This window comes from Ceratotherium simum, chromosome X, assembly GCF_057802395.1.
Source record: "Ceratotherium simum simum isolate JZ-2026a chromosome X, ASM5780239v1, whole genome shotgun sequence".
In the NCBI taxonomy this organism is placed as follows: Eukaryota; Metazoa; Chordata; class Mammalia; order Perissodactyla; family Rhinocerotidae; genus Ceratotherium; species Ceratotherium simum.
In genome coordinates, this window is record NC_141940.1 from 95,875,720 (window position 1) to 95,898,221 (window position 22,502).

Below are 22,502 nucleotides of genomic sequence, written 5' to 3' on the forward strand. Positions count from 1 at the left end.
ATCCAAGACATCTGACATTTATATAGCTCAGATAATGACATCCACTATCAGACAAGGAATACCCCTAGCAGGCACTACATTAAGTTCTTCCTCCAACCCTCAGCCTGGACCCACAATCCCTCTCACCCCAGCTCAGCAAACTCCAAGACAAAAACTCTCAAGAATCTTGGATAATTGATTAATATTTATCTACAAAGGACACAGTAAACAGATATAGACATACTGATTAAATAAAAGTAAATGAGATTTTCTGTAGTCATCTCCACAAGAGTTGAGGCAAACTCTATATACAGACAGTACTCTCCTTTCATACATAATACATTCCTGAAAATGTGACAGAAGTCAAATATTTCAAAGCCTAACAATAGATTCACATGTTTCTAGGGGTTTTTCCAACTCTCAGAGTCAGAATGCAAGGAAACATTAAAAAATCCCTAATTACACCTCATCTTTCACATATAAGCCTAATTACATATTTGCCATACTTATGTTCTTGTTTCATTCTAATTATTTCATTCACCATTGAACAAAGTCAACCAACATAACCAATGAGCACAGCCTAACCTGGTAAGGCTCAAGATTCATATCCCTAATTAGTTCTCTGTCTCAAGGATATTAAGTTTGAGAGCTCCAGCTGATACACTTTTGTTTTCCACTCATTTTCATAAAAGCAGAAAATACAACCAAACTTGCAAATTAACATACAAGACACTAATGGTCAAATACAGCAAAGCTACTGAAACAGAACTATTCTCAGGCAGGCAATAAGAAGAAACTTCTTTCATCAGCTAATGGACAGAAGTCTGGACTTGAAGGGAGGTTCAGGGTTGTTAACACATGTATTAAACAGAGACTATACAAAAGTCAAATACATCACAGCTGACGACTAGCTAACATTTTTCATTGGGAAAAGGTATAGAAACACAAAGCAGAGCTCATTACAAAGTTCTTGTAAGAGATCCTCACTCTTTATACACACATTTGTAATATGCATTGTTATCTCATTTCCTAGTCCACAGCACATTAAAAAGAAAGGAGGAGGGCCGGCCCCGTGGCTTAGTGGTTAGGTGCGTGCACTCCGCTGCTGGAGGCCCGGGTTCGGATCCTGGGCGTGCACCGACGCACCGCTTCTCCGGCCATGCTGAGGCCGCGTCCCACATACACCAACTGGAAGGATGTGCAGCTATGACATACAACTATCTACTGGGGCTTTGGGGAAAAATAAATAAATAAATAAAATTATTAAAAAAAAAAAGAAAGAAAGAAAGGAGGAAATTAAGACTGGAACTATGACTGACAACTGTGAAAATAACCATTATTGAGAAAATGAGATAGCTTAAAAAAAAAAGCAAAAACATTAATTCAAAAAAGCCTGGCACCTTTTAGTGTATATGTGAACATCCTGTAAACCTCAATAGCCACTGAAGATGATAAGCAACAGACGCATAAAATGAAACAAGCCAAAGAGCAATTAAATTATGTTCATGATGTTACTGGTACTAGCAAAGAAAAAGAAGCCTCTGAAAAGGACACTGAAGAAAGAAGTAACAGAAGTGGGAACACAGGCAGTGCTCAGAGAACTGGGAGAGTCAAGTAAACGGAGAAAAGGGGGAAAAAATAAAGAAAAAATGGTGGGAAATTAACTTGGAAAGTTATATTAAAATTAACTCCATGATGCGAGTTTTGAGCAGTCTTTACAAAAGTATCTAAAAAAAAAAAAAAAAAAGTGGAGAAGGGAGGAGGGACATGAAAACAGTGTCTCCTGGGCAGGATGAACAAATGGCACACACTCAAGTCCTGAGGCAGGATTAAGTGGAGGCAGAGGACAGGAGGAAACACAACTTAGTAAACTGATTATGTAACTGTGAACCTTTGATTCAACACACATCTAATAATATGGTTGCTTCTACATGATGGAATTATCAGAGGTGGGGTTTGTGTGTTTCGCTTTTTGCTTTTATTCCCTCATGCTCCCCAAACTTTTTCTTAACAACAGAATACATTAATTTCATAATCTGATAAAAATTATAGAAAGAAAGTACATAACTTCTTTAGAAAGCTTTCCGTCAAACAATAAACCAGTTTAAGTATTTAAAAGTAAGCTTTGGTGTTCTGAAAAATTCATTTATACAGAACATTATCCCCTAAGATAGCAAATTAATGAAATATTTTGATAATGCCTCCTTCCAATTTAGCTTTCGTTTAACATGAGTATACAACACCACTGCCCTGCTTTTAAAATGGTGCTCTTCGTCTCACAGACTAGCTCTAAAGGTTTGTGGAAACTCATTTTTAAACTCACTCTTAACCAGTATCTATGAGAGGGACAATTCTATTTTGCTCACCTTGTATCCCTGTTACCTGGTACAATACTTAGCACATAATAGGCATTTAACATATAATTGTCGAATTTAAAATAAAGTACAAAATAAAGATTCAAGAAAACCAGATGAAATGATAAGCCTGAAGAAAAGTGAGATATACTACAATTCATCTCTAAACCAGTAACTCTCCAAGGGTGGTTCCATACTTGGGAACCTGAGAAATGCATATTCTCGTGCTCTATTCCATATTTACTGAATCAAACTCTGGGGGCAGAGCCCAGCAAACCTGTTTTAACAAGCCCTCCAGGCTTGAAAACCATTGCTCTAAACAAGGGCTGGCAAACTATGGTTACAGACCAAATACAGCCTCCTGTTTTTGTACAGCCCACAAACTGAGAATGGATTTCACACAGGAACATTTACAATCAATTTGATGACAAAGAACACTAACTTTAAACTCCAGTTAGGCAAAATACTATATTATTAGCCCCCCCAATTCTATTCTTCTCATTAGACCTGAATTACAAATAATTGTACTCAATTATCCTTATATTTTGAATTTAATAGAAAATTTACCTAATATCCTCGATTTTGCCTCTTAGCACGCAAAGCCTAAAATATTTATAATCTGGCCCTTTACAGAAAAAGTTTGCTGATCCCTGCTCTGAACTTGGGAGGTGTTATCAAGTGGAGCAACCAAATCTTTCTAAACTACCTTGATCAGAGATAAAATACTCTGTTAGGGTAGAACATGGGTCTAATACTACACAATAATTTGCATGCTCCCTGCTGTCCAAGTTAATTGAGTAGACTTGCTTAGAAGTTCTAAATAACTAGCTGAGATAAAAGACCAGAAAACAGAGATGTAACCAACAACCTACACTTACAACTCTCAATAACCACCAAAGTCAGTAGGAAGGAAATGGACATAAATAGGATAGGAAAGGGAGGCTTCTCCTACTCCTTTTCTTCCTAAATTTTCTTCTCTTCCCACTTCACAGGCTCTGTGGCTGAGAACTGGATCTAAGACTACCAGCTCAAAATCACCCCAAGGAAAACAATTCCTTTGATAATGGTTGGCCAATATGGGTCTAAACTGTTCAAAACTTACATGATTGATCAATTACAGAAAGGATAAACTGAAACGGGCCATAATATGACAATACATAAATTTTGTACAAGCAGTTCTAGGCATGGGAGGCAAATATTCCTCCATATTTTGCCCTTCAGGCAATCAAACAGTTATTGTCAACAATCCTATTCTATGTGCTCTATAACACACAAAAGGACAGAATCCCTGACCTTATCATCCATTATGAGGGAGAGATGTAAGTGTGAATTTTATGAAAGTGACCACAAAGGTAATGGAATTCAAAGAATTTAATAATTAATTTGACTTGTTAGATACAGAAATACCTTCACTCAGAAGGTAGTCTATGCATGCTATTTTAATCAAATTACTTCACCTCTTTGAGCCATGTTCCTCATCTGAAAAACAAGGAGTTTGACTAGATCTAAAGACTCCTTCCAGGACTGCTCATCATAAAAGGATTATTAGATGAAGTTAAGTGACTCCAAGTAATAAAGAGAATTAGCAAAGAAATAGAGAAATCATACCGAGAATATAATATGGTGAACTGATTATTCATCCAAGAAATAATTACTGAATGTCTATGTGCCAGGCACTTTCTAGGAGCTAGGGATGTATCAGTGACTTAGGATCTTGAGTGTCACCAGATGGATGCCACCAACCTAAAAGAATGTGGAGGACAAAATTAATCAAAGCATCTGAACAAAATAAATAAAACAAAAAGAAAAGTATACAAACAGTATAGAGATAACTGAAAGAGCATCGATACAGAAAAGGAATGGCAGGAGGAAGGGATGGTACCAGCGTATGTAATTTCCAGCCAAAAATTAAAAACATCAAGTACAGCTATTCCTAAAGCCAATATGCGAGAATTCCAAAAGAATTCACTTCTACTGTACTTGACACTTGAGCTCCCTGGAAAAGACTGGAATTCTGAACAAAATTCTATTTAACTTACTTAAAGAAACTGCAAGGTAAAAGGAAAATTCCATCAGCTTACACCATCTACGTATATTTCTTAAAACAGCTTAATTCAATCTCTTTCTATGAGACACAATAATGACAAAACTAGAGCTAGTAAGGACTTTAGAGATCAGCTAGTCCAATGCCCCTCATTTCATACAACATAAGCTTCTAGACAACAATAACCTCTAGAACAGTGCCTGGCACATGGTAGATGCCCAATAAATATTTGTTGAATGGATAAAAAGAAAACTAATGCCTGAACAGATAATAATGTTAGTATTAGAGCTGGAACCATAACTCTAAGAAGGTGCTCAGTAAGAGATAATGAACAAATATATTTTACGTGTGTGTATAAAATTCTAAGTGGAATTCCAGCCTCTCCCAATTATTAATCTAGTGTCTGAACCTTTCACTACATTTGTGTCTGGAATTTTTTTGGCAGTGTGACAGACAAAACTAAACTCAATGAAGAATATTACTGCCGAATGTTAGGACACAAAACTCAGAGTCTCAGAGCTCCCCTTTCCCTACAATGAATTGCAAAAAAACCCTCTAGGTGCACATCAGAATCATCTTTTGGGTTTTTTTTAATGCCCAGTTCCCATCCCAAACCTACTCAATTATAATCTCCAGGGAGTAAGAACTAGGCATATACATTTTGGAAAAGCTCCACAGGCGATTCTGTACACAGCTGAGGTAAAAAATCACTGCTAGACAGTGGCTGAAAATAGAATTGGAAACCCATTTGTTGTCGAATACATGTATTGTGTGTGTGCGTGTGCACACTGAAGCCTGCAAGACTAGGACAGGCACATTTGAAGAATAAATTTAGGTAAGATATTTCATCTTAACAGTATACTTTTTCACACCTTAATCCTTCAAAGTATATTACATTGGTCATTACTTTATATTCGACAGTAACACCTGAATGATAAATTCAAACTCCAATATACCTAAGTATCAGAAGTTTCATAAAGTCTTTTTTCTTTATGATAGACTTTATAGCATAGAAAATAGGACTACGGTGATCATTAATTCTCTGACAAATCTCGTGCCACATTAAGAATGCTCACAGGTCCTACATTAGCAGGCTTCCCCCACCCCATGCAGAATTTAGCACAATGGACCAAGGGAATTAAGAGAAATAAACACTAAATAAAGGTGTTATTTTGCTATTTCATTCATTCTATTAAATTATCAACTAATACTACAAAAATGCAAAATGAAACCCTTAGTTTTGAAAACTGTGAAAATTACACCGATTTTCTAAGTGTTTCTAAGATTTTTAACTAAGCTAAATAAAACTAAGAATTCTCAAACTGAAATAACAGAAGTTCACATGACGTTAAATGTTCATTTATGGGATGATTTAAATAAATTACTGGGAGACAAATGTCTGGGTCTTGCATCTTTTAGCAATATTAGTTGTCTAACATTACTTTAGTCATAAACACACCCATCAACTGAACTATCAACCTGAACATGTTTGGAGACATATGGAAGGGCAAGAACCCATTTGTTACAAAGCTTTGACATCTCCCTTGACCAACCAAGATAGCTCCCAAATTGCAGACTATTGTCATATTTTAATTAAAATTTTAATCTAAATCTACTCTAGTACAGGAAACAAACCAAAAGTTCCAAATGTTTTTTAAAAATAGTAATCAGTGTCATTTCACTAATGTGGCATAGTAGTCGAAGCACCACTGGTTGAGTCTGACAGACCTCAGTCCCTCCATCTGGTATAATGGAAACAATCCTATCTACATAAGGTAATAAATGGAAAATGTTTAACAGTACGGGCACGTAATTAATGCTCAATAAATGACAATTATGCTGATAACTGAAAATAGTTCAGGAAAAAAAATCTCTATTTATCCATTTGAAAGTTCACTAAGAACAGGCTAACAGCAATAACGCAATGGTTTTCAACCCTGACTGCGTGAGAATTATCCACAGTGCTTCTAAAATATACCTTTGCCCAGGCCCCATATCAGACCAATTAATCAGTCTCTGGGAGTGGGACCCAGGCATCAGGGGTTTTTTTTTAAACTCCCCCAAGTAATTCTCAAGTCAGGACTGAGGTCCAATGCATTAACCCTTTCCCAAACACTAATGTTAAATTCTGTTAAAATAAGACAAGCACTTAATAGTAAATACACTAGCTTTCAAAGATACAGCTCCTAAAAGAATCAAATGAAAAGTAAAATTTTTTTCAATTTTTGAAAGAAAATTTCAAGATTCAGAAAACATACCAGCAAGAGCCGCCTGTTATAATGCAGGCTATCATGAAAGCATTATATTCTTTTAGAATTTAAACAATAAAAAAGAAAAAAACTAGCTCAATAACCCCAGAATAAGATTCTCCCCGAGGTAATTGCCCAAAAGACAGACAAGAGGACTAATTCTTTAACATACACATCTCTATATAGTATTTCAAACAACTTCCTTTAACCTGATTTAAACAAAGATTGGTTTCAGTATTAAAATTCTGAAAGTATAAACACTTGATTCGTTTTAAAATTGACCTTATAAAATAAAAAATAACCTAAAAGAATGCTTGCGTCCAACTAATCGAGAACCTGATAACTAGCAAATTCATGACAAACATCCATTTTCAAAAGCTGTAAGCATTACTACTACCACGTCAAAGAAAAATTATCTTTGAGGAGATATCCACGAAACCTCTCATCTTCTTGAGATGTCAGAAAATTTATTTCAAGATCCTGGAAGAAAAAAGATCCAGAGTAAATCCTACTTGAGCATTCCATTGGTAAAACAAGAGAACTATGGAACACCAACTAGAGATCCCAATAATTTGGTGAAAGGTAAAATCTGCCCTTCAGAGTTATGTTCTGAAGATTTTAGATTCTCACATGTACTGTTCTTGCTGTTATTTAATCTCTCTAGAAATTTTCCCCCTCAGAAACTACCAAGGTCAGTAAACAAAAGGAAGAAACGGCAAGAGAACATTAAGATAACACGTTAAGAACTACAAGTTAAATGTTCATGCAAAAAATAAAGGCAAAAGGGTAGGGAGAAAAAAATCGTATAGTCCAAAAGTCTTATTTTTAAACTAGAGAAAGCAAAATATAAAATATCAGAAACATTTTTGAGTACACCCTTTGTACACCAATTCCAAATACTTCTGGGTTTGCGCTCTACCCAAACATTGGAACAATAAAGCTTAAAGGGTTAAAGTTACAAGTATGACGAAGCACAAGTTTTAAAGTTGAGAAAAAAAATGTTGACATCTTTGTATACTTAATACATAAATCTTGAAGAACTTGGAAGGCGTTCGCTGAAACCAAAATGGCAGCCCACTGAATCAGTAGACCACTGAGATCAAAGGAGAGTATGTAGTATCTATTTTTAAGTTCAAGTGTACGGAATAAGAAAGCCAAGCTAGTCATGGCTAACGAGTCCTTGCCATATAATCACTAAGAGTAGATAAAGAGCTACAAGAGAGGGTTAAGTACCTGCTGAAAAGTTTCCTAATCAATGCCCCCCAGATTCTTCCTCAAAAGGAAGGTATACAAACATTAGGTAGATTGAGGGGACTCATGGGTTTCCACGTAAAAGAATGCTACAAACATTTCCCTCCCCCCAAAACAAAGCATGGCTATTTAACCAACATCTACAACCCGCTCAGCTAAATGCAAAGACAATCTGAAGAAATTACACACACCTGTAGACTGCACGGTGGAAAATCCAATTAACGTTCTAACTATAGAACTTTCAAAACATAAGATGCTTAATTTCAGCAGGTTCTATTGGAAATGTTAAACGTTCCCGTAGAAGTTCCAGTCGCCACCGAAACCCATACAAATATTACAGAACGTGTATACACCTGCTCCATAACTCTTTAACTGATTATTTCATAATGAATGAAAAATAAACCGTTCCTCAAACCTGCAGCCTCGCATCACAAAAATCGCAAGGCTTTATCATTCACAACCCCGCACATGCTAATATTTTTGCAGAAACAGTTAAAAATAGAAAGGTGGTGGATCCAAGCTGGCTTGGAAGCGATTTCGGCATCAAAACATCTTTCGCGGCTTTGGCTCTCGGCAAATGAAGGGGGGCGAGGGAGGTGGAGGCGGCCGATAACCCGGCTCGGGCGCCTAGACCTCAGGGCCCAGGAGAAGCTGCGGGTTATCGCGGGAGGGTGGGGGGAGGCGGACAAGTCGCCGGGCCTGATAGCCAGGCGTCGCCGAGGCCTAGCTCTCCGGCTCCAAATCACTCCACCTCAGTAATGGCGTTTGGTGTCAAGTGGAACGAGCCAGAGCAGGAAAGCGGCCGCGAGTCCGCCGAGCGCCGGGCTGCAAGCCCCAGGGTCGGGGGACCCCCAGCCCCCAGCGCCGACCTGGCCCCGGTGCGGATGCGGGGGCTGCACGCCGCGCCGGGAGACTCCATCCTCCCACTCGGCCCCAGACAGGACGGGAAGGGGGAGGAGGAGGAGGGACGGAGCCGTCAGCCATTTTCCCTTACAGTCCAAAACACAGAGACACGCTCCCGGGACGCCGGCTCGGCCCAGAACGCAGCCCCGCGCCCCCGCCACGCCGCGCGCGCCCCACCAGCCCGGGGCGGAGGAGGGGCGCCCGGCAGCCCCAGCCCGCGGGCGCGGAGAGAGGGCCCGCGCACACGCACACCCCCCTCGCCCGCCTCGCCTCCCCTCCCCTCCCCTCGATCCAGCTGTTGGCCCCGGAAAAGCGCGTTGTCCCGGCGCGGCTGGCTACTCACCGCACGACACGAGCGTCTTCTCTTCAGGACCAGGGCACGCGGAGGCGGCAGCAAGGTTCAGTCCCGGGACAAGGCCGACCCTGGGTGCATCCAAGGCCCGGGGGTGACGGGCGACAAAGTGTGTCGAGAGGCTGCGGGCCGTTGAGGACCGGGGGCTGCACGGGGGCGCCGGAATTCGCTGCTCGCCGCGCCCGCCCTGCAGCGGCGGTGGCCGCGGCCGCCTCCTCCTCCTCCTCCTCAGCCGGCGGCGGCCCTCTTCCCCCTTCTCCCCTGGGGCTGGGGCTCTCGCTGAGCGCAGACGAGCTCCGGGCGGTGCGTTTCTCCTGCGTCACCTCCTTCTGCTCCTCCTCCCGCAGTGGCGGCTTCACCTTCCTCTCGTCGCCGCCTCTGTCCCCGCTCTGGGCCTGCTCGCTTTGCAGCGGCTCGCTCCTCGCTCCCGGCGCCGACCCGAGCACCGGGCGCTAAGGCGGCCGCCTCCCGTGAGAGAGGCGGCAGCGGCGGGCTCCCGCGAGGCCTGTGAGCTGAGCAGGGCGGGGAGGGGCTCCGCGCGGCAGAGGCCCACACGGGCCGGGTGCGGGGAGGCTGCCGCTCCGGCGGCGGCGGAGACTAGCTTCCGCAGCCGCGGATGCCCGTCCTCGTCAATATGGCGGATCCGGCAAACGAAAAAAAAAAAAAAACGCTCGGCCAGTGGCGGCGGCGGTGGCGGCGGCGGCAGCGGCAGTGGCGGTGGCGGCGGCGGCAGCAGCAGCAGCGCGGCGGCGCAGACTCCCACTAGCCCCAGCACCGCCCAAAGCCCCGAGGTTCCCCGCCCCCATCAAGCCCCGCCCCTCTCAGAGCCCGCCCCTCGGCCCTCCTCCTTTTATCCACCCTCCTTTCGCTCAGCTGCTCCTTCTGCTAGCTCCCTCATCTCCTCCACCCAGGGCTGTCGAGCCACGCAGAGTGGCGCGTGTCGCCGGGGGAGTCGGGCCTGGCGAGACGCTTGGAACCCGGAGAGCTGGGGTGGGGGAGGGGAAGACAATGCGGTAAAGAATGTTTATGTACTTCCGCTTCTTCCGGCCGGCCCTCCAGGGTCGCGCTACGGCCAGGAACTCTGTACCATACCCCTCGGCTCGGGAGTGGTGTTAGGGCAGAGGTGGCACGAGGACGGGCAAAAGTGGAGGAAGGGAGGCCCGAGAGGACCTGGCTTACCACACCAGAGAAGGGGCTGGAAGGTCGGGACTGGCAGGGTGTGTGGCTAGTACAGGGTTAATAGCGCGAGCCACAGCTGCGTCGCTCACAGTTTGACTTGGGCTGCTTGTTTTTGTTCCATTGTGAACCGTGGCCCCGCGACGAGTGCCCGGATGATGATGTCACCAGCCTCCCCTTTTTCCGGGATGGGGGGGAGGGGTAGCGGAAAGACGAGATCTCGAGACCACGCGCCGGGCGGTCGCACCCGCGGTGCCTGGGGGTCCTGGCAGCACCGCTGCCCCGCGTCACGTGGGCCGGCCGGGCCCATGGGGCGGGTACCTTGGGGGCGGCAGCAGTGCGAGGTCCTGAGAGCCTGGCCACCTGCTCCGCTCCGATAGGGGGAAGGTGTGGCTATCTACTGCAGCGGGAGTAGGGGGAGACTTAGGAGCGGGTGCCTTCCCCCCACCCTATGAAGCAGGTGCTCAGAGAAACTCATTCACATGATTCTGCAGCATTGGTACCTGAAGGCACTTGGGCTTCCTCACAGCGCGACTAACTGTGATCGACCACCCTTTGGCCATAAGAGCCCTTAAAACAGAACAACAAAGAAAAAATTACAAAGTGCCACAGACAGCATAGCGACTAGGCAGTACTAAATGTAGCAAGATTAGCCTCTTTTGCCAAATCATCCGCACGATTCAGTTAGAACCCGGAAGGGCCTTATGAACCCGTGACATTCACTATGTCATGGACTATTTTCTACGTGTTTATATTCCAAAGTGAAGGTTAACAGGCTAATCTCAAGTAAATGGAGAGCTTGGAACAATTCTATATAGTCTACCTCAGATGCCTGCATGAAGAGAAAAGAAAAGCAGTTCTTAATTTACCACAGATTTCCTTTTGATTTAAAAATGCTTATGAACATCAAATTGTATGCAAAATCATAGCAAAATCCTATAAAAGAAGGTTATTATATTTTGCATAGAACAGTTGGGTTTAGTTATAATTATACTAATTTGTAATAAAGGGTTGTTAAAATGGAATCCAAACTAATTTAGGGTGACAGAGCAAAACGTTACTAGTATCTTAAATTTTAAAACCATTTCCCAATACAGTACTAGACTCTACAAAGGTCTCCCCATGAAAATTAATAAGGTGTCCATGACACAAAATTCATAGCTCTAATAATTCATAGCACATTTTATCTTGTTTTCATAATTACTTCCATGAATGGCTTGTCTTCTCCACTAGTTTAGGAGCTCCTAAAGAGTAGACACTACCATCCATGTACACTGTAGGTTTGCTAAGTGCCTGGTTGTTTTATTTAATCCTCAGAACTCGGTGAGGTAGCCAGAACATATATCGCTATCATTGATTTTAGATAAGGAAACAGAAAGGGTAAGTGATTTTGCCCATGGTCACCAGACAAGATTGGTAAATGTTGAACACAGGTCTTTTAACCCTATCAAAAGTGCACCTTTAACAAGGATGTCTGCTCTCACCACTTCTATTCAACCTTGTACTTGGGGTTCAAACCAGGGCAAGAAAAAGAACTAAAAGGCATCCAGGTAAGAAAGGAACAATTAAACTACCTCTATTTGCAGATGACCTGATCTTGTATATAGAAAATCCCGAGGAATCTATTATAAAAAACTATTAGAACTAATAAAGGTTTAGCAAGGTTGCAGGATATAAGATCAATATTAAAACTTCAATTATATTTTTATATACTAGCAATAAACAATCTGAAAGTGAAATTAAGAAAACAATTCCGGGGCCGGCCCCGTGGCTTGGTGGTTAAGTGCGCGCGCTCCGATGCTGGTGGCCTGGGTTCGGATCCCGGGCGCGCACCAAGGCAACACTTGTCCGTCCATCCTGAGGCTGAGTCCCACATACAGCAACTAGAAGGATGTGCAGCTATGACATGCAACTATCTACTGGGGCTTTGGGGGGAAAAAATAAATAAATAAAATCTTAAAAAAAAAAAAAAAAGAAAACAATTCCGTTTACAATAGCATCAAAAAGAATAAAATAGGGCCGGCTCCGTGGCTTAGCGGTTAAGTGCGTGCGCTCTGATGCTGGCGGCCCGGGTTCGGATCCCGGGCACGCCCCAAGGCACCACTTCTCCCTCCAGCGTGAGGCCGAGTCCCATGTACAGCAACTAGAAGGGTGTGAACCTATGACATACAACTATCTGCTGGGGCTTTGGGGGGAAAAAAATGAATAAACAAAATCTTTAAAAAAAATAAAATAAAAATACTAATGAATGAATTTAACAACAAAACTGTAAGATTTGTACACTGAAAAGTACAAAACATCATTCAAAGAAATTAAAGATAACCAAAATAAACGGAAAAACAGCCCATGTTCAAGGATTAGAAGACTTAATACTGTTAAGATAGCAATACTCCCCAAATTGATCTAGAGTCAACCCAATCCCTATCAAAATCCCAGCAGTCTTTTTTGCAGTAAGCACATGAAAACATGTTCAACATCACTAGACATTAGGGAAATACAAATCAAAACCACAATGAGATACCATTTCATACCCATTAGGATAGCTATTATCAAAAAAATGGAAAATAAAGTGTTGGCAAGGATGTGTAGAAATTGGAACTCTTATACATTGCTGGTGGGAATGTAGAACAGTAGAGCCACTGTGGAAAACAGTTTGGCAGTTCCTCAAAAAGCTAAACATAAAATCACCATATGACCCAGCAATTCCACTCCTAAGTGTATACTCACAAGAATTGAAAGCAGGGACTCAGATACTTGCTGACCCATGTTGATAGCAGCATTATTCACAATAGCCAAAATATGGAAAAAATCCAAATGTTCATGAGTAGAAACAGATGAGTGGAAAAACAAATATGGTATATACAATCAATGGAATATTATTCAGACTTAAAAAGGAATGAAATTCCAATACATGCTAAAACATGGACCTTGAAAACATGCTAAGTAAAGGAAGCCAGACACAAGAGGTCACATATTGTATGATTCCACTTAATGAGGTACCTATAATAGACAAATTCATAGAGACAGCAAGTAGAATAGAGGTTATTCTACTGGAGGCTGGGGGAAGGAGGGAATGGGGAGTAATTGTTTAATGGGTAATTAACGGTGTTTCTGTTTGGGATGATGAAAAAGTTCTGGAAATGGAAAGTGGTGATGGTTGCACAGCGTTGTGAATGTACTTAAAGCTAAAGAATGGAACACTTTAAAATGGTAAATTTTATGTTATACATATTTTACGACAATTTTTAAAAAGTGGAAAAAAATTCACTGTCATATGGTTTAGCTTATAAATTATGCTCCCACCAGCATTTCTAGGAAGACTTAGTCTATCAAGTCAAGCTCACCAGCAACTCACTCCTCCCTATGCTGTGGAGCTACCCAGTGTAGACCTTGGCTCCCAGGGTGGGTGTGGCCTACAGAATTGCCCACTTTTCATACCTTCCACTCAGTTACTGGGATAGGAAATGAACAGTTCTGCGTTAAGAGACTAGGTTCAATGCCACAGTTTAAAGTCCATATAGTCCAGGCCTTCCTTATTTCCTCTGTTTTGGTTTCTCTTTTCTAACACCTGTCCTTTAGCTTTAAAACTGTAATTTTTTTACTTCCCTGTTCTGCCTTGGTAGGGCAAAGCCTTATTATATTTCCTCATAAAATTTCCCATTGCACTCTTATTTTTCCCCCCAGAAATGCTTGATAAGTATACTCATTGTTTACGAGGACATTTAGCTTAAAGAATAGAATTTCCTGGATAAGTTGATGATATTTAACACTTTCAGCGCTACAAATTTTAAAGTTCTATAGACAAGGGGTTAAATGCTTCATACCTATGGAAATGTCTTCTGGTTTAATGGCCAAGCTAATATAAAAGAGGAGGGAACTTTGATATGTCCCCTAGAGAAGACTTTGTGATTTGAATGGAATGCGGAAAGTCCACAATGACTTAGTATTTTTAATATAAAAATACGATAACTAAGACTCTAACAAGATAGTCCAATTTCATTTTCCTTCATGACAACAGGCAGAGAACGTAGATAGGGAGAACAAGGTACAATATAAAAGATCACAGCTGAGAATATGCTATTGCTCATGGATATTCAATTGAATTTTAGACACCAGTGCCTAGAACAGATATGCTTAAAAATAGTCTGTTCATCCTGCTGTGAGAGAACCTCTCTGAAACTGACCTGTTCCCAGCCAGGGACTTAATGCAGAGTCCAGAGTATTATTTCACTCCTTTTACTCCAGTTTTTGGATCTCGGGTTTTATTTAAACTCTGAAGAGTTCTATTTCATGTATTTTATGTAAACCACCACAGTGCAAAATAATCTGACCTTTTTCATTTGTTTTTACTAGCACAGTCTTGCTTATTTCATCTAGGTCTAAGAAGTACATATTTTCCCAGTTGGAAAGTAACAACTACACCTCCTGAGAAGCCTGAATCTTCCTAGCGCCAGTTTGTGGCACAAGTGAATTGCCTCAGCCCGATTTAGGGCTGCTAATTGTGCCTCACTCCTGACCCTATGCTAGTTCTTATAGTCAACTCAGAGCTCCTTAATAGTGGTATAGCTCAGCTCCGTCCACATGTCTGTCCAGAAGATTCCAAATTTTCCAGGTCTTACTTAGCTAAAATATAAGCCTCATGATTTAAATGTAGACCTACGAAGTCAACCTGATTTTCTCAACCATCTTCACAATCAAAACTGCACTGTAGGGCCGGCACCGTGGCTTGGTGGTTAAGTGAGCGAGCTCCGATGCTGGTGGCCCGGGTTCGGATCCCGGGCGCGCACCGAGGCACCACTTCTCTGTCTGTCCTGAGGCCGAGTCCCACATACAGCAACTAGAAGGATGTGCAGCTATGGCGTACAACTGTCAACTGGGGCTTTGGGGGGAAAAAATAAATAAATAAAATCTTTAAAAAAAAAAAAAAAAAACTGCACTGTGGTTTTGGTCCAGACCGACCATTTGGTAATTCAAGTCAGACATCAAGTCAAATTCTCACTACATTCTCTCTACAGGATTGCAGCCTGGTGAAGCTTCAGCTCCATCTTGGTTTCTGCTTTAGCACACCCTCCTATTTCTTCTTGGCCAGCCTGTAAGTTTTGTAAAAAGGCAAATTTTCAGCCAACTCTTTCTTTTGCTAGAGTTTCTTCAAAGCCTACTCTAATTTGGAAATATTATTGCTTATCCCAGAAAAAAGCAAACACTGTTAAGCTCTAAGGTTCTGATCACCGATTTCAACATGTGTGAGGGGAGGTGGTTTTTCCCACATGACCAACTAATGATTCTCTGACGTCAGCTGGGTGTCCTACCATTCAACTCAATTCTGACACTATGTACTCAGAGAAAGCAGCTGATTCCACAGGTTAAGGGTTCAGTCCCACAAGACTGCCATCCACCTCAGATGCTAATTTCAAGTCCTGGTTGTCACCTGTGCTTCTGACCAACCACCTATAGACTGGAGGTTCCAACGACTCCCTCTTTGGGTTACAGGTTAAGGACTCAGTCCTACAAGACTGGCCCCCCTGACCCCCACTTCAGATGCCAGTCCCAAATCCAGGATGTCACCTGTGCTTCTTTTTTTTTTTTTAAAGATTTTATTTATTCAGTTTTTTCCCCCCAAAGCCCCAGTAGATAGTTGTATGTCATAGGTTCACATCCTTCTAGTTGCTGTACGTGGGACTCGGCCTCGCGTTGGACGGAGAAGTGGTGCCTCGGGGCGCTCCCGGGATCCGAACCCGGGCCGTCAGCATCAGAGCGCGCGCACTTAACCGCTAAGCCACGGAGCCGGCCCTCACCTGTGCTTCTGACTGAATGCCTATAAATCAGAGATTCCCAAGGAGGCTTGGTTCAATTGATTTGCTAGAGCAGCTCACAGAATTCAGAGAAACATTTTACCTATTAGATTTTTTTTTTTCTTTCCTCCAATAACAGGGCAAGCATAAAATTCTAGACAGTTTCTGTTGGATACCATGTTCTAATTTAGTAAGATCCAAATTAATGATATTGTAGTATATGAATTACCAGCAAATGAGCATATTTGTTTATTAGCTTATGATGTTGTGATTTATAAGAAATACATATTTGGTCTTCATCCACAATTCCTGGCTCACAGCTCCCAAAATCCTTGGAATTTCCTGAGTGATAAGAGCAATAGGAGCATCTTTTGTCATAATATTTGGTCTCTTTTCCTCAGTTCCTGAAACTTTATGGCATTAGTCAAATCAACAGTATACACAAAATTATGAGAATTATTTACAATCTAGTCTCTCAATACAGTTGTTTTGAACATTTTAGAAAAATACTAAACTCCTAAATCATTCTTAGTAATTAAAGTAGCTTCTCTAAGGCATCTGAAACCAGCATAGGAATGACTTGAGGGCTCTGTTTTGCACAGAGCTCTCTAGAATCAAGAGAGGGAGGGCTAAGGGTCTAAGTTAAAGAGGTGCCCCTAGGTGACTCTACTGCTGGCTACAAAAGTTTGAGATTTACTTCCTTCAGGACTTCTAAGACAAAATTCATCTGCTAAGAATATATATATATAATTATATATACATATCATGTATATTCTAATAGATAATTGCATTATATATACTATATAATAATATAATAAAGTACTATTTGTCTAAATATAGTCTCCAATTCAAACTTTTCACAAATACAAAGAGGCTTTCAACAAAAATTGGTGAGGTTTTTTGTTTTTGTTATTTATTTTTGTATTCTAAACATTGCATTTTTAACTGCTAGAAACAGCTATTCTTTCTTGGCTCTTAGGTATATTTTTTGCCTCATTCTTTTAGATAAAATTTATTCTTTCTAGAAAAATGCAAATGATGAGTTGTCAACTATCTAGCATCAATTCTCTCTCTTCTTTATACTTTTGGGCTCATTTCAGGACCTCTTGCTTCTTTTTGGGGTTGACCTAGGTAGTGCAGAGGACATCACAGCTCTGCTCTAGGGTTTGCAGACTCAACTGGCTGTTTGCAGAAGGTTTGTGGCTGCACTGCTCCCTCATAGTTTGCTCAAGGACTGGAGAAAAACTACACTGTTTCCAAATCAGCCACTTTTCTGCTTGGTCAAGTCCTTCAACAAACATGAGATTGCATATCAAAATAGTGATTTATGATAGCTTTTAAATGTGTACTAGAAATAGTAGTGTAACGGGTGGTATAACCAACAGAAGCAAGCCTGGTCCAAGCACTATTCTCTAAAAGGGTATTCCACTTAGCTTGCCTAATTTGTACACCAGAAGCTTAAACTAAACAAAACCCACATGTGTGTCACAAACAAAAAACATTATTGTAAACGGAATATGATGACATTACAAAATGTCTGGCAAACGGGAGAAATCTTCCTTACTTCCATCACCAAAACCAATGACCACTATCATTTTTGTGTATTTCCTTCTAGATTTTTTTTTGTATGAATAGCCCCTTAAAAGAATTTATAGAAATAATGTAATCAAATTAAGGAAGTTTGGTAAATTGAGAAACAACAAAAAAATAACCCTCATAATGCTAAAATGTGACTGCTATAATTTTGGTGTATTTTCCACTAAACTTTTTATTTTTATTTTTTTTTGTGAGGAAGATCAGTCCTGAGCTAACATCCATGCCAATCCTCCTCTTTTTTGGTGAGGAAGACTGGCCCTGAGCTAACATCTGTGCCCATCTTCCTCCACTTTATGTGGGATGCTGCCATAGCATGGCCTGACAAGCGGTGTGTTGGTGCACGCCCAGGATCCGAACCCTGGGCCGCCAGCAACAGAGCGCATGCACTTAACCGCTACGCCATGGGGCCGGCCCCTCCACTAAACTTTTAAAATTGCATTTTCTTTATTTATTTTGAAGATCAGTAGGTGTATATACATATCCTTTTTTAAAACAATCATTCACTTCAAAGAACATTCAGCAAATGTTAGCATGCTAGGACATCAAGAGCTGACTTTTGATTACATAGTATTACATTGAGTGGATGCAGTATAATTTGGATAAGCCAGTCCTTTACTAATGCACATTTGGCACATTTTTAATCTTATGCTATTATAAGAAAATGCTGACTTTAAGTTTCCAGTCCAACATGTAAGGAGCTTGGACGTAATCACTCCCATCCTCACAGCAAGAAAAAAGTTGAACAGATTGAAAATCAACAACTCCTCTTATATCCAACAGAAAATACAAATACAGAGAATCACAGCTTATCAGAGCAGAAGCCTGGGAACAGAAGCCTGCTGCCAGTACCAGGGTAGGAAAACTTTTTTTTTTTAAAGATTTTATTTATTCATTTTTTTTCCCCCCAAAGCCACAGTAGATAGTTGTATGTCACAGGTTCACATCCTTCTAGTTGCTGTACGTGGGACTCGGCCTCGCGTTGGACGGAGAAGCGGTGCCTCGGGGCGCGCCCGGGACCCGAACCCGGGCCACCAGCATCAGAGCGCGCGCACTTAACCGCTAAGCCACGGAGCCGGCCAGGGTAGGAAAACTTAACACTGTAACTGATGAATCACTGCAGGCTCAGTGTGGACAAGCTAGAGAGTTAAAAACTCCAGGGTGGGGGTGGCGGGGTCCAGTCTTAGGAGGGCCCCCATAATTTTGTAAGTTTTACCTCTAGGAGCTCCCTCATGTTTTCAGGGTGTAGACTAGAGAAAAAAATCCCCTCCTGCTTCTTAGTAGGGGGAGGGGGAAAGTAACCTTTTTAAAATATGCCTTGATTATTCTGTTCTTAACAAAGGCCTGTGCTCAAGGGAAACTTCCCTCTAGCCTTCCTGTCTCACCTAAATGGGGGAGGGGGGGCGGGGGAGGGTGATGAGAAGAACTTGTGAAAGTCACAGCTCAGGGATGCAGCCAGACTCACTAAAAGACTGAGACCTAATCATGGGACTATAGAATGCCTCCCCTCCCCCACACATTACCACCACATCACTACAGGGCCATTGCCCAACGTTCCTTTTACCCAGTACATCACGTCCAGCTTTCAACCAAAAATTACAAGGCCTACCAAAAGGCAAAAAACATAGTTTGAAGAGACAAAGCAAGCATTAGAACCAAACTCAGATATGGAAAAGATGTTGGAATTATCAAACCAGGAATTCAAAAAAATCTATGATTAATATGCTAAGAGCTCTAGTGGGAAAAGTGGACAGCATGTAAGAACAGATGAGTAATATAAGCAAAGAGTGGGAAACTCTAAGAAAGAATCAAAAGGAAATGCTAGAAATAAAAAACACTATAACAGAAATGAAGAATGCCTTTGATGGACTCATCAGTAGACTGGACATGGCCAAGGAAAGAATAAGTGAGCTTCAATATATGTTAACAGAAACTTCTAAAACTGAAATGCAAAGAGGAAAAAAATAGAAAAGAACAGAATATCCAAGAACTGTGGGGCAATTACAAAAGGTGTAAGATACACATAATGAGAATAATAGAAGAAGAAAGAAAAAGGAACAGAAGAAGTATTTGAAGTAATAAAGGCTGAGAATTTTCCACTATAAATGACAGACACTCAACCATAGATCCAGGAAGCTCAGAGAATACCAAGCAGGATAAATGCCAAGAAAAATCTATAGGCATGTCATACTCAAACTGTAGAAAATCAAAGACAAAGAGAAAATCTTGAAAGAAGCCAAAGGGAAGAAACACCTTACTTATAGAGGAGCAAAAATAAGGATTACATTGGATTTCTTTTCGGAAACCAAGCAAACAAGAAGAGAAAATAGTGGAGTGAAATATTTAAAGTATTGAAAGAAAAAAATGACCAACCTAGAATTCTGTATCCAGCCAAATTATTCTTCAAAAGTAAAGTGGAAATAAACACTTTCTCAGACAAACAAAAATTGAGGGGATTTGTTGCCAGTAGACCTGCCTTGCAAGAAATGTTAAAAGAAGTGCTTCAGAAAGAAGGAAAATGATGTAGGTCAGAAATTTGGATTTACATACAGAAACAAAGAGCATTAGAGAAGGAATAAATGAAGGTAAAATAAAGTATTTTATTTTTCTTATTCTTCATTGCTCTAACAGATAACAGTTTGTTCAAAATCATAATAACGATGTTAGCAATAATAGCAACACTTAATAAGTATGATAGCTTATAGATAAATGAAATGAATAACAGCAATGTTATAAGGAACAAGGGAGGAATTGGGAATACTCTGTTATAAGGTACCTGCACTACCCCATGAAGTGGCATAGCATTATTTGAAAGCGGACTTGGACTAGTTGCAAATGCATATTGCAAACTCTAGGGCAACCACTAAAAAAAGAAGTATAATTGATATGCTAAGAGAGAGAAAATGGAATCATATAAAACGTTCAGTTAAAACCAGAGAAGGCAGCACCCCCATGTTCATTGCAGCACTATTTACAATAGCCAAGATACAGAAACAACCTAAGTGTCTACTGACAGATGAATGGATAAAGAAAATGTAGTATATATGTATTATTCAGCCATAAAAGAGAGAAATCTTGGGGCCAGCCCTGTGGCATAGTGGTTAAATTTGGCACATTCCGCTTCGGCGGCCCAGATTCATGGGTTTGGATCCTGGGCACGGACCTACACCACTCATCAGCCACACTGTGGCGGTGACCCACGTATAAAGCAGAGGAAGACTGGCACAGATGTTAGCTCAGGGCTAATGTTCCTCAAGCAAAAAACGAGGAAGATTGGCAACAGATGTTAGCTCGGGCTAATCTTCCTCAGCAAAAAAAGAAAAAAAAATGAATGAAATTTTGCCATTTGCAACAACATGGATAGACCTTGAGGGCATTATGCTAAGTGAAATAAGTCAGATAGAGAAAGATAAGTGCACTATGATCTCACTTATATGTGGAATCTTAAAGAAAAAAACAAGCTCATAGATAAATAGAACAGATTGGTGGTTGCCAGAGGTGGGGTGTGAGGGATGGGCAAAATAAGTGAAGGGGGTCAAAAGGTACAAACTTCCATTTATAAAATAAATAAGTCATAGGGATGTAGTGTACAGCATGGCAACTATAGTTAATAATGCTGTATTGCATATTTGCAGGTTGCTAAGAGAGTAAATCTTAAAAGTTCTCATCACACTAAAAAAAAATTTTTTTGTTTTTGTTATTTTTTGTGAGGGAGATCAGCCCTGAGCTAACATCCGTGCTAATCCTCCTCTTTTTGCTGAGGAAGACCAGCTCTGAGCTAACATCTATTGCCAATCCTCCTCCTTTCCCCCCCACCCCCCAAAGCCCCAGTAGATAGTTGTACGTCATAGTTGCACATCCTTCTAGTTGCTGTATGTGGGACGCAGCCTCAGCATGGCCGGAGAAGCGGTGCGTCGGTGCGCGCCCGGGATCCAAACCTGGGCCACCAGTAGCGGAGCGTGCGCACTTAACCGCTAAGCCACCAGGCCGGCCCTAAAAAAAAATTCTTTAACTATGTATGTTGATGGATGTTGGCTGGACTTATTGTGGTGGCCATTTTGCAATATATACAAATATCAAATCATTATGTTGTACACCTGAAACTAATATAATGTTGTATGTCAATTATACCTCAAAAAAAAAAAAAAAAAAAAACCAGAGAAGTCAGAGAAAAAAAGAAACAAAGAACAAGGAGAAGGAACAAATATGGTAAATATTAATCCTAATATATCAATAACCACTTTAAACATCAATGATCTAAATATACCAAATAAAAGACAAAAGTGTCAGAGTGGATTAAAAATTAAGACCCAACTATTTGTTGTCCACAAGAAACCCACTTTAAATATAAAGACACAGATAAATTAAAAGTAAAGGGATGGAGAAAGATATACCATGCTAACACATCAAAAGAAAGCTGGAATAACTGTGTTAATTTCAGACAAAAATGCTTCAATGAATATCATTGTACATATACTTTTTTTTCTTATTTATAACACAGATGATCTTTTTTTCTCTAAACTTTTTTGTTTTGGTTGGTTTTCCTCTTTTATTGAGGTATAAAATACATACGATAATGTGGGTAAAATGTACTAAAGAGTATAGCTTGAGGAATTTTTGCATACATACATTTTTCAGTTTACCAATGTTATCAAATAATTTAGCAGTTATGTGCTTCAGCAGTGTTCTAAGCACTTTACATGTATTAATTCCTTTCATCCTCATAATAAACCTATAAATTACGTACTATTATCGTCCCATTTTAGAGATGAGGAAACTATGCACAGATAGATTAAGCATTTGGCCACG

The 22,502-nt window shown here is 40.9% G+C and overlaps 1 protein-coding gene across 6 annotated transcripts in view; it reads right to left on the minus strand.

Annotated features, from left to right (window-relative positions):
• Positions 1 to 22,502, minus strand: part of USP9X (ubiquitin specific peptidase 9 X-linked) — a 171,921-nt gene that overhangs the window by 137,206 nt on the left and 12,213 nt on the right. For 2 of the 6 annotated variants that reach the window (XM_004435026.3, XM_014791056.2), the window contains exon 1: positions 9,124 to 9,823. The exons of 2 other annotated variants lie outside the window; for them this stretch is intronic. The gene's annotated coding sequence lies outside the window, so the exon portion shown is untranslated. Of the gene's footprint in view, positions 1 to 9,123; positions 9,824 to 22,502 lie in introns of those variants that run through there. 2 more of the 6 variants (XM_004435027.3, XM_014791057.2) reach the window with 1 other exon arrangement.